The 17,911-nt window shown below is 41.9% G+C and overlaps 1 protein-coding gene and 1 pseudogene across 6 annotated transcripts in view; one reads left to right on the top strand and one right to left on the bottom strand.

Annotated features, from left to right (window-relative positions):
• Nucleotides 1-17,911, top strand: part of LRRC4C (leucine rich repeat containing 4C) — a 752,614-nt gene that overhangs the window by 532,561 nt on the left and 202,142 nt on the right. The window lies entirely within an intron of this gene.
• On the bottom strand, nucleotides 372-6,444 carry LOC118968058 (speedy protein E4-like; annotated as a pseudogene).

Here is a 17,911-nt window from a genome sequence, read left to right as displayed (position 1 = left end):
ATGGAGTATTTTCCAAAAGGGCAGGGGGAAATTTTTGTGTGGAAACAGAAAGATGCCCAGTGACTCTCTACAGGCACAAGTGCATTTTCAGAGAGAGCAGGATGGTGGCCAACGGAAGAGTTCAGTCCGTGAGACCAAAGCGGTGATGAGCAGTAGCAGGCGGCTAGTGGAGGACAGAGGAAGCTACAGTAAGAGTTGGGAGAGCGAAGCTTGGTTTAAGGTCCCAGAGGTGACCTGCACAACCCTGGATTAATCACTTCACCTCTCCAAGTCTCACTTCACTTATATGTAAAATGGGAAGACTGGACTTCATTTGAGCTAAGGTCCTTTCACTTCTGATTTCTTGTGATTCTTTGTTTCATGCCCAGGACATTACATCCTTAATGTTCAAAAAGAGAGGAACGCTTTGTGGCCGTTGTAGAACTCAGTGGCCAGACTTGCTGTGTGTGGATACACTGTGAGTATACGGCTCCATGACTCTGTGCATAAGAAAGATGGGTTTTCCATTTGGGGTGAGATGTACATTTGTTAAGAAACTTTTTTTTTTTTTTTTTTTTTTTGCTGGGTAATGAAGTTTTACAGAAGAAAAGAAATAATTTGTGTCTATTAAAGAGGTAATAGCAACAATTGCACATTTTTGAGAGCCCCATTAAATGTGTTCTCTTTCTTGCACTATCTCTGTTCATTTGAATGAGAACTGAACTACACAATAAAAGGCTGAATTAAGTGAAAGCCTAAATGAACCAATTCTTTTTTCTCCAATACAATGAAGGTGCCAAGCAGAATGTAGAGTAGCCCAAAGCTGACCCTTGAATTTCTCTTAATGTCATTTTCTCTGAAAGGCACAGAATTCATGGCCCCACTCCTTTCCAGTCTTGGAGCTATATACATACTCAAAGCAAAGTAAAAAGCCTTTGAGAATAAAATATAATTATGTTTTTAATGAAGAAGCAGTCACACTAAATACATGAATTTCCCCCTGCCATTGATCTTTAATAATCTCAATCACAAAATGCTTTAGTGCAAACCTTAAATTTCTTGATAATACTCTCACTTCTAAAAGGCATCAAGGTAGTCCTAGATTTCTTGACAACTTTTTCATGAACTTAAGAGACAGCAGTAGAGTGTATGGTTATTAGTGTATTCAAACCATGACTCTTTCAAAACGATTTAAAATAAATGTATAAATACAGAATATAAAAATAAATATAATTATAAAGGCAACATGTTCAAATAAATATTTTCAAAATGTGTGCTATTTTTGGCATATGTAGGCTATCTATTACAATCCTATGGCTCTAATTTCATCTTTTTAAAATACTTCCCTCCCAATCCAAGTCCCTTAACTTCACCTTCAAATGGTTCTAGATTGTGGCAACCAAATGCATGAAAAATCAGCACCTCCAACCTCTACCTCAGGGGAGATTTGAATTAAACACTCTGAAAATTCAGGTAGTGCCTTAGGAAGGGATGGAATCTCGAAAAATTCTGGTTCCTTATTATTCTCCACAGACTCCTAGAAGTACCCTCAGATCCCAGGAGTATGACATGACTCTCCATCTCATTCTAAAAGATTCTGGGTTCTTCCAGATTATCCTCACAAGAGGATCCTCTCTTCCTCTCCTCAGTGTCTGGACTGACTTCCTGATGAAAACTTGCATCTTCCCGGGGCTCAATGATCTGGAAGTAAGAAAAAAAGAGGATGTCAGATTTCAAGGAGGCAACTCTCCAGATATAAACATTATTCACATTCTTGGGCAATTCTAGTCAATGTTTAGACTAATTTATAAGTCCCGTTTGCTCTCTAATCCTTTATTCTAAACTCCAATTCATTTTCAGTTGTGATTCTTGGGCTTTGGTGACCCTGAATCCCAAAATTACTTAACATGCCTAAGGTCAGACCCAGCAATCTGCTTTCTAATGGGGACTCCAGGTGATGTTTCTCAGGGAGATGAGCACACTTGGAAAATGCTGCTTTAGACTTTTGCACACCTTGGTCTTTTGTGCTACTTAAAATCTGAACTTCTAACCATACCACAAACTTGAGTAATATGTCCACATCACGAACCATGAGACCAGATGCCTGACCCCTAATCATAACACTGGATCCTATGGTTGGCCACAATACTTAGTCTTAAATTTGTCCTAGTCCTAGGGCTATTGTGTGAATGTTTGTGTCCCCCCAAATTCCTATGTTGAAATCCTACCCCCTAAAAGTGAAGATATTACAAGAGTTGGGGCCTTTGGGAGGTGATCAGGTCATAGGGTCCCTCATGAATGAGATTAGCGCACTTATAAAAGAGACTCCAGGGAGCTAGCTTGCTTCTCCCACCATGTGAGGACATAGCAAGAAGTTTCCCATCTGCAATCCAGAAGAGGGTCTTCACCAGAACCTGGCCTTGCTGGCACGCTGATCTCGGGAGTTGAGCTGCAGAGTTGTGAGAAATAAATGTCTGTTGTTCATAAGCTATCCAGGCTACAGTGCTCAGTTATAGCAGCCCGAGTGGGCAAGACAGCTAGTACATGAGATTCTAAACAAATCTTTGTTTAATCCTCTGCATTTGATTTCAGTAACTCACGGTGAAGCTAGTATTTCTTAAAACGTCCCTGTTCTGACAAACTTCTTTGACCATCAACCTGAGGGGAAAGGTTTGCACAAGAGGGGAGAGTAGTCCAGAGATGGTGAACTGGGGGAAACAAATCAGGGAATGCGGCCGTGAGAGCTCCTTTAGAGCAGATTTGCATGAAAACAGAGCCAGCCATAATTTATCTTTGATTATGGTATATGTAGACTGTTCCACCTGATACACTATTGTTAGATATTTGCTTGGTTGTAAATAAATGCCTACAGTTGGTACATGGGGGATGAAAGGCTAAAAAGAGAAAGTCAAAACACAAGAAATGGAAAAAATTACAAAGATACTCACTTTTCCAAAGAATCAACATTTCATTGAAGCCATTATCTGGACCCAATTGTTTAGGGTGAAATGACTTCAGCCAAATCCATGCCTCTGTGAAAAACTGGTTTTCCTGAGGTCAGTCACCCACACGTCTCACCCTGGTCATACCTGTGTGTGTCCTTGGCCTGTGGCTGGAAGCTGAGTCAGTGTCTGAAAGGGTGACTTCCTAAGCAGACAACAAGGTGTTCAGTCTGCACCTGAGGACCCAGACTTCCCTTCTTTAGGGCCGATGAGCCCAGCTCTCCATGGTCTCAGGAGCGCTAGGACAGTAGGATGCAGTCTCGCTCCCACACGGGGAGCTCTGGGTCAAAAGCTTGGGTCTGGAAGACAATGGCTGTGGCCTCAGGTGGCTCATATTTCCCCATCCAGCCTCCAGCTCCTTCTTGCTTCCAGATCCCGTGATCCCATGTTCCCCCCACTCCAGTCTGGCCCCCACCCCCAAACCCCTGCAGCTCACCCACCTTCTCACACTCTTCCCGGGAGACCCAGGTCTTCCAGCCCATGGATTTGACTAATTGGAGTCACAGTTTGTGGAACAAGGGATGCTGGAAACAGTTCTTCCCATAGAGGAATGAAAAGATGGCCTGCTTAGGGACCTGGTTATCCTCTTCCATATCACTGGCCAGGTAGCTGGGGAGAGACATTGGATTGCTGGTCAGGAGCAAGATGAGAAGGAACCCCACCTGAGGTCACCTTCCAAGGAGAGGCACAGGCTGATCTTCACAAAGGACCTACAGAAGCCCTACCAGTATCACAGGGTGCCACCCAGTCATCAAGAAGCCACTGTTGGGCAGGAACCTGAAAGGCACTTCTCACACCTGGATGCTGAAGACAGAGCCACTCTGGGAGGCCTGAGGGCGGGCAGTGCAGTTTCCATGCAGTGTCCCATCATGTTCCCTGTGCCCTTCAACCGGTTGTATGTGCACACCCTCCAACTCCCTGCGGGGTGAGGAAGTCTACGCATCCAGAGGGCAGGAACTGACTAGCCAATTTCCGTAGTCACAGCTTCCCTACCATGTGGCTCAGTCTGGAGGATGGGTGCCACATGCACTTCTCAAAGCTCTCCTCCCAACCCTCATATTCCCTGGTACAGGATGCAGTCTATAAGATTTCACTGAATGAATGGATGGTCTTAGCTAGTGACATTGTTGAGGAGGGGCGGGGAGCATTAGACCTGTGTTCTGGGAGGATTTGGGGCATCTAAAGCCTTGTAGGAAGGACAGGCAGGGAATTTTTACAATCGGTCTGTGTCACATAACGAGGGCCTGCACTTTGGCGTCCGCCTGGGAGCCCAGAGGAGGGCCGTTCCCTTGATGTGGACTCGGGAAGGAGAGAGGCCTTGGCTTCGGAGGTGGTGCCGTCTCAAGCCTGGTGTCCTGGGGACAGCGTAGTGCCCATTCTCTCCCTCCTCTTAGGAATGTTTTATGCGGTCTTGTGTTTTTCCCAGTGTTTTAACTGGTGTTAGGGTTGTCTGCACAGAGAACAGTATAGAAGGCGCTCTGTTATCATCCTATCCTTTGTATACCAAAGCGAGCAGTACACTGGGGTGAAAAAGGAAATGGATGCAAGCTCAGAGTCCCACACCTCTCCCTCCGCCCTCCCCAAGGAGTGAATATTGACAGACAGCCGCTGAGAGCGATACTCACAGAGCTATGAAGAAGTGAATTCGCTGGTACTGCCAGGAGAAGAGGCCAGCTCAGGTGAAATGAGACACCACCATGGCCAGGAGATACTGAGGAAGAGGAGAGCGCCACAGGAGAGAGGCCACAACCCAGAAGAGGAAGTGTGGAGGGGTGGCGCAGGAGGAGCTGGGGGCAGACCCCGTGTGAGGAGAGGGACTTCAGGATGCTCCTGCATGGCAGGCTCTGCCGGTGTGGGGCTGGGTATTTAGGACAGCCGCCATCAGGAGGGTCTTTGATAAGCTGGAACAAAGGGGAGCCTCCGGGCTGAGGCGAGAAGGGACTCGCAGTGGCGACAAGGGGGGGCCCCCAGAGGAGTGGGGTGGGGCGGGGCTGCCCATTCACGTGCAAGGAGCCGCCCGGCCCCCAGAGGGCAGTGTGGACAAGGCGCCGGCTTGGAGAGAGAGGTGGGACTGTGGGTTTAGATAGCACCCCTCTGGCGCCCCAGGGTAGATTCTGGAGAGGGAACAAGTCTTAGTGGACAAAGTTACCTTGTCAGATACCCGCAGATTTGTCCTAGACCAGGAATCTTTTAACAACAGGATCCTCTGTGAAGAGAAGCACAGGTTAAGCAGACCACCCGGGCAGGGCTGTGCAGAGAGTTGTGCCTACTGACGGGACGTTTCGGGGTGGGGAGGCCGATGGGCACTCACTGGGCCAAAAAGATGGAGCCGCCTTGGGGCAGCTGAGTTGGGGGCAGGTGTCAGTAGGTGATGTGCACAGTCGTACAGAAGGTGGGGCTCCATCACCGTGCAGGAAGGCATCGTCTCCCTTGACGGTCACGTCAGTGCGCCCAATGTCCCGTCAGCCCCAGGCACAGTGATGGAGGTATTTAAATTTGAAAGTCTCAGGGGTGCAGTGGAAGCCAAGGTTTTATATGCCAAGTACAGACTGCTTCTGCATCTGGCCTAATCCTGTGGCATTTCTAAATGTCCCCAGGAGTCCTCTGGGAACAGTGCTCAGCAACTGGCAGGGAATTCTTTTCCATTGGGAAAATACAGTCACTGGAAGTTTCTCTAAAGGGGGATGGGCTCAGAGGTCCTCCTACTGAGCAGCCTTTTGAAGGCCTCGTGGTGCTCCGGCAGCACCGCAGACACCCGCAGTCGCTTCAGCCCCATCTTGAGGCCGCAGAGCATGTCCACGACCCTAGTGTCCGTATTCCCCGGGGCTGCCTCCTCTGACCCCTGTCACGCCTCCGACTCCTGGAAAGTGGCCGACCTCTCCCGCTTCCTGCACCGGCTGGAGCCCTCTGGCAGAGGGCTGCTGCCCGCCTGGGCTGCTGGGCAAAGAAACCAGGCAACAACGTCCAGCTTTTGTCTTTGGGATTCAGCCCTTGGTCCCCGAGTCACCCCCATTCCACTCCAACTAACTCCCAAAAGACAAGCTGCCCCCAGTCTCTCTGCTGTCACACCCCTTGGCCTCCTGCCCAGCCATCTTTTCATTCTCCTCCTTTGCTGGCTGCCATCTGCCCCCATCCATTTTGCCATTGTTCTGTCTCCCTGTTCTCAACATTCTTCCTCATTTACATAATTCCTCCAGGTGCCTTTCCCTGGTGTGTCCTTGTCCCCACACCTACACTCTCTCCTCCAGGCCCTGGTGTTCTGAGTCTCTCCTTCCTTCACACACACCCCACCTGGGTAGGCCTTCCTGCCATTGGTACCCCATCCTCAAATCCCTCATCCCTCTGCTGCCTCACCTGATGGTCCTGGTCTTTCTTCATCCAGCATCATCTCCAGGGGGTACCCAGAGGGGCCAGCCTGGGGGCTCTGGTTCTCAGCCTGGGAACTTGATGGAACACTGCCCATGATTTCTCTCCAACTCTTGCCTTCTACAGGACCAGAACCTGTCCAAGCTCCTCTTCTCAATTCTGACTGAATGGCAGCCCTTTATCCCTACTCCAAGCTCAGCAGAAGCTGGGAGTCAAGAAAAGATCTGAGAAGACACTTCTGGCTACCTGTGCTGCCAAGCACCTGCCAACCAGGAGGGTTGGAACCTCTGAGGTCATAGGTTGCTGCAACCTAGCAACCAGTTTGAAGAGAAAAACAGAGAACTGCCAGGCCAATCCGGAGACCAGGGGCAAATCATGTCTCCTGCCACTGGCCCAAGTTCTGACCACCCCCAAGATGACCCTCCAGCCATCCAGGTCACCTTTCAGCCCTCCCCCACAGATGCCATGTCTTCTCCACTCTGCACTTGACACACGGGTGGACTCTTGCCCTCTGTCACATTCTCCTACAGAGCATGTCTAGTGAGTGGCAAGGAAATTTAGGGTAAGCAGAAACAGTCAGCCCTACAAGAGTGACATATGTAAGAAAGATCCCAGGTACATTGACTTGGACTCAAAAGTTACTGTAAAACACTCAACTTGGCAAAGCTCTTCTGCTCAATGTTCACTGGCACCATGTTCAGGATTCTGTACAGAGGGGACTCATCCTCACCCTTCAGGCACCTTTGATCTCAAGAGGATATTTTGAGGACCTAGAATCATAGAATATGCTACACGAGCTCATGCACACTTCAAATGGTGCCTACAATTTTGGGAGGTCTATGGATTTCCCAGAGCCTGCCCCTCAATTCCAGTTAGAAACTATAGTCTCTATAAAACTTCTCATCATGTGTATCACCTTGACCCAGAAATTTCACCACCATTTGTGTATCCTATGAATAAAATGTCACATGCACAAAAAGACTTATTTGGAAAACCTCCAATTCAGGACAGAGGAAGATGTTTTGTGGAGGTGGGGGTGCATGGGGGCACAGACGCAGCCCAGAAATCACCCACCTGAAAACCTGCCACAAGCCAGGCAGCTCCTCCTGAGCTCCAGGCCTCTGCTTTTCACCTGGGCATGTGAATGTCATGCTTTCTTTTCCAATTTTTACTGTGACAAAATAACATAAAATTTACCATTTGATCCATTTTTGAGTGTATAGTTTTGTGGCACTGAGCACTTTCCAATTTTGTAGCCATCCCCCACCATCCATCTCCAAATTGACACTGCACACCCATTAAAAAACATCTGCCCAGTCTCCCCTCTGGTCCCCAGCACCCACCATCCTCCCCTCTATCTCTATGGCTTTGGCTCATCTGGGTCCCTCATTTAAGAGTAATCTTACAAAACTGGTCCATTTGTATCTGGCTTATTTCATTCAGCATGGTGTACTCAAGGGACACCCACGTGGTGGCACATGCCAAAACTCCCTTTTTAAGGATGAATAATATCCATTTTGTATACATATACACATACCACATTTTGTATATCCATCCATCAGTGGATATTTGGGTTGTTCCCACATTTTGGCCTTGAGTCTTACTTTTGATCCATTCCTTGAACTTTGGTGAGAAGCACATCCCTTATTCAGGATATGCCTGAAGTTTTATTTTGTATTTTGATCACTTCCATGTTTAGCCCATACCAAACATGGGTAAAGTCCAATGAGTTCATCTAGAAAACAACAGAGGTTCCTCAAAAGATTAAAAATACAACCAGCATATGATCCAGCAATTCCACTTCTGGGTGTTTATCCAAAGAAAATGAAAACACAATATTGAGATATCTGCACTCCCATGTCCACTTCAGCATTATTCACAAGAGCCAAGATAGGGAAACGACCTAAGTGTCCATCAGCAGATAAACAGATGAAGAAGATGTGGTTGATATAGATACTGATATGCACAAAATAGAATATTATTCAGTCACAAGAAAGATGGAAATCCTGCATGGATGGACCTGAGGGGTATTGTGCTCAGTGAAACAGGCCACCCAGATAAAGGCAAATTCTGTGTGGGCTCACTTCCATGTGGAATCTAAAACAAGAAGAAAAAAAATCAAATTCAAAGAAACAGGAAGGAGAGAAGGGTTTCCTACAGGCTGAGGGGTGGTCTCTGAGCTTCCCCTTCTGTGACCCATTTTGAAGCTGCAAGAAAATGACAGTGAGTCCTAAAGGACAGAAAAGAATTCTGTGATGGGGAGGTGGAGAAGAGGTGCTTGGTACAGACCTCTCAGATCTTGTGTCTGGATTAAGGGCTACTTACTAAGGGCAACTCTTGGTCTTTAACTTTTATGTGGTCCCCTCCCACTACAGCTGAGATACTCTTAGTGGACCCCAAAATAAGCTTAGTTGTTTTGCTAGTCTTTGCCTATCTGACAAGTGTTTCAAAAAGTGGTCTAGATGCCAAAGTGCCCATTTCCATGCTCTACTCTTGTTTGAAGATAAAGATTCATCCTTTTTAAGACAAAAAAAAAGAGGGGAGTGCTGGAGCTGGCTTTTCTGGCTCATGCAAGCCGGTTGTTACATATTCAAGAATTCTGTGGGCTGTTTGTTAAACTTTTGGTAACTTCTGATAAAAGTTGGTAGGAGTGTTTACAGCATGGAAATTGGCAGACACCACATCACCTAGTGACCCTGTGTGCAGATCCTACTAGCAACCCAATTTTACAGCTAAGGCATTGGAAAAATAAGCAACTTATCCAAGACTCATAGTTAGTGAATATCAGAGCAAACATTCGAATCCATGCAGTCTAACTTCTAAGTTTATGCACTTAAACTGTATATTATGATGCTATGCACTTTAAATACTACATGTAAGTGCTCAATAAATGTTAGCTATTAACATTGAGAAAACCATTTCTCACTGTGCTATTCTGTCTGTTTTTCTCTCTCCCCCATTTCTCACATAATCTCTGGTCTTAACCTTGAGTGTGCATGAAGGAACTGCATTACTATTAATTATGATGATTTCCATGATATGTTGAAGTCATTAGAAAGAGCTACAGATTTGGATCATCAGGTCTCTTTAGCATGCAAGCATTTCAGTGGAGGAACCTGTATAGTTGTGTACCCTGAGCTCCTGGGAGCAGAGGTGGACATGCCATTTATGGGATTGTCCCCATCTCTGCTGCAAATGAAAAGTTTATAAATAGGAGGAACACTAATGTGGTAGTCAGCCTCTATCTAGCTTTTACTTCTGTCTGCAGAAGGTTGCTGCATCTTATCCCCCCCGCCCCTGCATCTTATCTGAAACACAGTGGCTTCAGAACAACCTAGCAGTGTCATTTATTCCACGAGTTTATACTAATTGGATGTGCTTTTGGATTTAAGTGGCCTGAGAGCCAGGCTCAGCTGGGCCACTTGTGAGCTGTGGGACCTATGGGAAAATAAATATGCTAAGTCTGTTTCTTCAATAGTAAAATGTGAATAGTAAAATGTGAATAAAGCCTATTGTTCTGGCTTGAGGAGCCGTTTGCAGGTGTAATGCAATGTGAGAGTTGTAAACTAGGATGTGATATACAAATATCAGGGCAGTGCTGTGAGCAGAGACCATGGATGTCACACTCATGTGAAAGTCCTCACTCCCTTCCTGGTGTCAAAAATCAGACAAAACATCAGCAAATAATTACCAAGCTCTTAGGTGCCAGACTTTGCAATGAACTGAGAACTTTAAGATGTCCCTCACAAAGTCCTTGACTTCAAGGTACTCAGAGACTATAAAACTAAACAATTGGATATAAATAACTTTAATAAATGCCAGAAAAACACAGACTATGGAACAAGTAACTCTTTCCTAAAGTGTTAGAGGTTATCAGACAGAAAGAGACAGGAGAATGCCTACTATAAAAGGCAGTACAGACATTCTAGAAAGAGAGGCTAGCTAAGCCTGAGTCTGGAGATTTAAAAGAACTTAATTTATTTAGGGAAGTAACCTAACTTTATAGTTCTGGCTGGAGCCATGAAATTACTAACTTTGAACTTTTGACCCCATATATTATTTAATATTTATCTTCTAAGTTCACCTTGTCTTATTAAGGACGGCCCTTTTATTTTCAAACTGTCAGGAGGTGGGCACATTCAAGATTTGGTATTACTGGGCTTTTATATACAATAAAGGCTTTCATTACCTCATTTTAGTTTTTTAAATTATGAAATATTTCATATATACATCCTCACTATTAAAATATTCAAGCATTCATAACATAAAGAAAACATGAAAATCTCCCCATCGTCCTCCTAATTTCTTTTCCAAAATTTACTGTGGTTAACTCTTGATGGACATTCTCTTAGTCCTGTTTAGACTGTAGTATATATCTGTACATAGATACTAAGGGCCTATACATGTCTGTTCTTTCTTTGAATTTCTTGTATTCCTTTTGCTTAGCTGCATTATTTTCTACAACTTGCTACTTTTACTTTGTGATCTCCTTTTAAATAGCAGATGCAGGTCCATATTATATGTTTTTTATAATGTTACTTTATTGTTATCATCAGCATCAATCACTAGAAAAATACCACACAAACATATTAACATATTTAAGCAATATAAAAAAAACACTAAATGAAAAGCTAGTCTCTTTTCCACCTCCTACCCAACCTCACACCTTCCAAATGTAACTATAATGTACATTTTTTCCTTCTAGAATTTCTTGAATAGAGTGTATAGCTCTGGCTGGAGCCATGAAATTACTAACTTTGAACTTTTGTCTCCATATCTATACATTTGTTCATATCTGTATGAACGTAGGTGTGGATGAATAAAATGTTATATATATACATAAAATATTTAAGCAAATAGGAGCATTACAGACAAAATGCTGTATCCTGCCTTAAAAAAATCTGCGAAATAGGACTTAAATATCTTTAGAACTCACTCCATATGAACAACAATTAGTAGTATCCTCATCATATGGATACCCAGTAATTTTTTTAACAAGTCTCCTATTGATAAGTTAACTCCAGATTCTTGTAATCACAATTATTATTGCATTATGTACCCCTCTCTTCACAAGGTTTCATTCTTGTACAAATTTATCCAAGTACATATAAGCCAGATTCTACTAATATGAATATCCAACAGTGGCGAACCAGCTTATGTGCACCTTCTTTAATTCTCTTGCACGTGCTCATTATTTCAATGAACATTTGATGAGCACCAATAAAGTTTCAGGCACTATTTGAGGCAAGGGATGGGGTGGCAAGTAAGGAAAACATTACTGCTGGACTTAAGGAGCCCACATCCTATTTGGCAAAAGATGGGTGATGAAGGAAAATAGGTGGATGAATGAAGAGATGGGTGGATGGATAGATAGATAGATAGATAGATAGATAGATAGATAGATAGATAGATAGATAGATAGATAGATGATAGATAGATAGATAGATATAAAAGGTAAATTACATCATGTGATCAGCAATATATAGTATACATATATGGTGATAAAATAGTAACTGGAAAATGGAGTCATTTAAAAAACACCTGGTCTCTCTAAATAGGAGCTTTTAATGAAGTTTTAGAAATCACATTTAAAAGAAAATTACAAAACCAACAGATGAAGCCAGTATTGCACTATTATTGCTTCTTTAAAATAGCAATTTTGCATAATTTTTATGCTTTTGACCCATTTGTTTTTCCTTTTCTATCAAATGGTACTCCACCTTCTTCACCCATTTTTCTGTTGAATTAGAGGTATTTCCCTCAGTAATGTATGAGGTCTGAGGCTTTACTTTTTTAAATGCTTAAACCGAATTTCCAAGACTAAATTTGCTCCAAATTTATACATAATATGTTGGGAATAAAGCTGAAGATGGTTAATTTTGCATAATAATGCTCTTGAATTTTTCAACTATCTGGCTTAGATATAAGCAAGCTTTGCTATATTTTCTTTAGAATGATTTAATTGTCTTGCTTAAAACAAAAGTGCCAGTAATATCATCTCTCTTTAAATCCAAGGATAATGCTGAGCTATAATTTACAAAGAAAACCTCAGAAAAGAGTCCATATTAAGGTTCAAAAATTCAGCACCATCCCTGTATTTTCCATGCACAAGGAATATCAATGTAGATTTGTTTTTCCAATGGACCCCAGCCTTGGCCCTCACTCAGGAAAAGGAAAGAGGAGAGATGAAAGTGATGCATGACTGTTTGTGCTTGTGTCTTTTGAACTCCCCAAGGACATTAATATAAATGGAGTTTTTTTATAGTTCCTATATTTTAAAAGAAGAAGAAATAAAAAACATCACTTGGTTTTAGGGTTTTCAACACCTGAGTTTCCTTTCACAGCCTTAATGCTGTGACACTTGCAAAGGAGTCATGGCCAAGTTCAAGGTTTCCTCCGTTTGGAGCTGCAGCCACCCCCAGAATGTCATATATCTACTAGGAATGTGTGTTGTGAGTTGCTTCCGACCGGTAGAATCTTGACCTTCCAATTATCTCCAATCATAGATAAGTCACTATATGGATTTAATTCTGAGTTTTTTGCAGTTCACTTTTTGTCCCTTCCTTTGCTCTTCTGTTTGTGAAAGACAGATCTCATTTGTCCTCAGTGAAGGGGAACCAGACAAAACAGACTTGAGATTCAATTCCACCTCTGCTACGCAGAAGCAACATGGTATTATACAGTTTCCTGTTTTTGTAAAATAAAGGTAAAATTCCTGTACTTTGGCATTGGGAGAATCAAATGAGCGTGTTACAGTGCACTTGTCAGAGTGCCTGAACATGACACATAGCCAACAAAAGTTATTATGACTACTCTCATTATATTTATTATATTTGACATCTATGTATATGTTATATTTTAATGGAGATAAGTAATTTTAAAAATTTAGCTTTCCAATTCTCCCCCCAATCCCAGTTTACCCAGCCCATTCACACACTGCTTAATCACAGTGTGTTTAGAGGAGAGCAGTTTTCAACAAGTCAGGTGTGAAAATGTAGACGTGTGATTGCGTACTAGTCCCGCACTGTCATTGTTTCCCACTTTCTCTCCATTTTGTATAGGAATAGAATGCAAACAATACTGGCCAACACTTCAGCTTTGTGTAGGCCCCATGGTGAACTTCTCATATTTCTGCTTATAGGAACAAAAGAAATCAGAATTCCATTTGTAGAGTTTCTCTTACCTATTATTCATTTTGTACATTGGAAAACAGTATATAAAAGTAAAAATAACCACATGCCTGGGAAGGATGGAGGGTGCATATGAAGTGAAGAGTTACTTAGGAAAATTAGGATATACTTAAGCAATAGAAACATAAGTAATTTTAATGAAACTGTTTCTCAAGTACAATTTCCAGTTATTCACTTTAAAACGTCACAGATAAGAGTGACATACACCTATTCAGTCTTTAGGTTTTTTTACTCTCTTGGGAACACATGTGCCAAATTTACAAGTAAATGCCAGCTTTCATTTTTACTTGAAGTGTTAAAATCACCTTTACATTTTACAATTGTCCAAAAACATAGTGTTATCTTTCACTATTGATTTTTAGAGAAAGTTCACAGAAAAGAAGAAGAAATGAATAGGATTACAAGTGGTAAGTTCTAGTCAACTGCCTAGCTTGTCACTTAAAACACTTGGCAGAATTAAAAACAGAGCTTTATGATAAATAAAAAGCTTTTGACAAAGAAACATATCGTATCACTGGTGATCTTGCTTATGTCAGGACCTATAATTAAAAAAAGGAGCTTCAGTATACTCAGCAGATTCAATCAATATAATTAAAAACATATGGGCACTTATTTTATGCCAGGTTCTGTTCTAGGACTTTGGAATAAAACAGAGGACAGTATGGCCCTGTTACCTGTTCTGCAGGACTTACCATCTAGAATATTACAAGTTCTAAATCATGTTAATTCAAAGGACAGCCCCATGAAGTAGATTGATTTGGGGTTCATTTTAAAAATAAAAATACCAGGCCTACATTCATGAAGCACTTTTTTCAATTTACAGATGTGGATTTGGAGGTGCTTTTTATTCTAAACCCCATGTTATTTTCCTTGTACCGGTGAATAATAAGGCATTCCGTGGTTTGGGACAACCACTAGAGACTGTCCAGAGAAAATACAGCATAGTAGACACAACCTACTTTCCTGGGTACAGAGAGATTGCTGATAGCAAAGTGGTGCCTGTCAATCCTGAAGCGATTGAAAGTTTCCAGCTCTTACAGAGTTAGATAATATGTTTCTGGAGGGACTCCAGTGTGCAGAAACATTGCTGTCACACTTGGGCTATGAAGTCTACCTTAATAAAGAGGAGAAAAAGGTATGAAAATACCCTCTGGTCCCTTGTAACTGTTTACTTATGTTGAAACAGGAGTAAGAAAAGACTGAACACAAATATTCACCTGTGGCTTTCTGGAGGCCCCTAGGGACTGGATGAGTCCCAGGTAAATACTCCAAATGCTATCTCAACTCACGGAACATCACAACACATAAAATCCTGTTAAGTTCTCGAAAATGCCTTGCAATAATGGGTCTGTCCACGTTATTTAGTTCAGTGATTCTAGAACATATCTGACATAGAACCCCTTTTTTCACATTAAACTTATTTACTCCTTTAGAACATGTTCTTAGAAGACCCGGGACACATTATTATGACAGAAAGGAGTCAAGCTAGGTTACCAAAGAGCCACATATATTTTCCGTGCAGCCATATGGAGAATGTAGTCAATAGTTAATACACTAGCTCTGTTTAAAAATAATTTTAAGAAATATCAACTGCAGAAATGTGAAATCATGAGATAGGGTTTAAGGGTAAAACATATAAAACAAGATACCCATAGCTGCTTGAGTCATGCGACTGCACAGTGGTCAGCTTTAGGAAGGAGTGAGCTGGGGAACCTCTGTGGAGAATGATGTTTAATTCTGGCTGAATTTAAGAACGATGGTGTCACTCTCAAGTGCTTCTGGCAAGGGGGGAAGTAAACAGGATGGTGAGTGATCTGTAGGACTTGTTATGTGATGATCAAAACACTGATATGAGAACATTTGGGGCTACCATTTTGTTGCTTTCAAAGGTACTGTAATAGCTTTATAACAGGCATCTCAGCTTTCATTTTCCCCTAACTCAACCTCTACACAGGAGCTATAGTAATTATTTTAAAATATAAATTACATTGTGTCATCTCCCTACTGAAAATCTCCCAGTAAAATTGACAGTCTGCACCAGGGACTGTGAAATATTACTAGCCTGTCCTCTGGTTGCCTCAATTCGTTTCCCACTCAGCTCCAGCCCACACTGGCTTTCTCATGAGTTTTTGAGATTTCCAAGCACAGCCCCATATCAGAGTCTTTGCTCTTGTGATTCCCTTTCCTGGAGTGCTTTTTTAACAACACTGCGTGTGTCTATTTCATTTACTCATGTCTTCTTTAGATTCCCTTTCTATTTGAGGACTGCCCTGACTGCTCTCTTCCACTCTCTAGTCCCTTTCCTTCCCCTTCCTGCCAAGCACTTAGCATTTTCTAATATGACTCATACGTCTATTTCCTTATTCTCTTCATACTAACAGATGCAATGCTAAACGCTATCAGAGATAAACTTTGTCTTAGCAGCTTAATACAACAGCAGGTAGTTTCCCTATTTGTATGAAGTCTGAATGTCAGTGGCAGGAGGGAGTGGGACTGGGGATCTGCTCTGCTCTCACAGTCTTTCAGAAACCAAGGTTTTGGCCTGTGGCTTTCAAATTCATCCTGGCATCTCCATATAGTTAGCAGACCAAAGAAGAGATAATGGATAGTATGTGGTAAATATTTATGAGCCATACCTGAAAATAGTACACTTCATTTCCTTTCACAGTCCTTTTGCTGGAACTCAGTTCTTTGGACACACATCATGTGGGGAAGATTGGAATATGTAGTCCAACTCTTAAGAAAGAAGAGTAGAGAGGTTTAATGAATAGCTACTTAGGTTCTTTCACAATTGTTCAAATCAGAAGGTAAATTTTTTAAGGCAGGGATTCTGTGCTGATTCCTATTATTTCCCCATCATTTAGGACAATGCCTCACACAGTAGATGCTCAACTAAAAATAAAAGCATATCAAAACCTTGTACTCGTATAATGTTTGATATGTGTCAGACACTGGCCAGAGTGCAGGACCCAGAACACCCTAAAAAATGACCCTCTGTGGCAGGTGCTATTATTTCACATTTTACAGATGAACTTAATGAGACACAGAGATAATGGAAAAGTTTCCTGAGGTCCTAGAGATAAAAAGTGTCACAGTAGAGATGTGAACTCAATTTGTCTGGAACCAGAACTCATGTTCTTAAGTGCTTCACACAGTGTCACTCTAGGTATGTGTTGAATAAATAACTTCACGAGGAAGAAATTTCAGAAGTTCATCAAGTCCATTCTATTTTAGATGTGCACCCTCCTAAAAAGTGAGTTCTTCCTTTACGCATATTATCAGAGGCAGGACAGCTTCATGGAAGGAGGAAAAAGAAATGCCTTCTCTGGGTGGACATCTGAACTAGGCACATCCATCCATTATTCTAAGTACACATAAAATATTTTCTTCTTTTCATCCTGGTCATAGAATACATTCTTCATGCTGTAGCAAAGTAAATACTATTACAATTGATGCCATTTTATTAAGCCGTAATTCTTTATTTTCTATTGTTTCAACTGTTTCACTGGGAATAGTGCTTGCAAAGCCCTTTAATAAGAAAGTCCACCTCTGTTTTATGTCCTATTAAGAGAGAACTTACACATAGGGTATATAGATTGAAGGAGAAATGTCGAGCCTAAATTCTAATTCAGAAATCTATTTTTCTGATATGCCTTTAAATGTCATCCAAAAAAGCCCACCTGCTTTTTGATATAAATACAGATAAAGTACACCGTCTTCTACAGAGACACAGGTCACAATATGACTTCTGTGTTCTAAGTAATGGTTTCTGCACCTCAAATAGTGTAACAAAGGTAATAAGAATAGTTATGAGACACTGCAATTATAAAACCTCTCAGTTTAGGAAGGCCCTGTATTTGTATATTTTTAAAATAGTAAAAGAAAAATTATATTTATGATTGGAAAATCTATAGATGCCTCATTATTTGAAAAGTTATGGATATGCAGGATTTTTTGGATCAACCAGATACTGGTTTACTAACTAATAATTCTCAGAATATTACTATGACTTGGTGAATGATTTCAGTGATCACCTGTGACCCTGTTATTTCTGTCTTTATTGGTGTTGTTTTTTTTCTCTTAGTTTTGCTAGCGATTTAGAACAAAGAGGGACTTTGGATCATTGAATTATATATCATTAATACTGAGTCTTTTGAAAGTTTGGGGTTTGAAAAAGGACCTACTTCTTTCAAAAGTGGGGAAAGAGGAAAAGCACTTTCACTAGTAATTCCAAGGCATTGTCGTAGCTGGGATATAATTTCCATTTAGAAAAGGGCCACATTAGTGCAGTGAGCCCAGAAAACAAGTTTTAGACAATGCTTTAAGATTACATTCTCCTGAGTTACAGCTAGTGTTCCATTGCAGAGAAGATAG

The sequence above is a fragment of the Manis javanica genome, chromosome 11, assembly GCF_040802235.1.
Source record: "Manis javanica isolate MJ-LG chromosome 11, MJ_LKY, whole genome shotgun sequence".
NCBI lineage: Eukaryota > Metazoa > Chordata > Mammalia > Pholidota > Manidae > Manis > Manis javanica.
The sequence above is the reverse complement of the archived record's forward strand: the minus strand, read 5'-3'. Positions and strand labels throughout refer to the sequence as shown.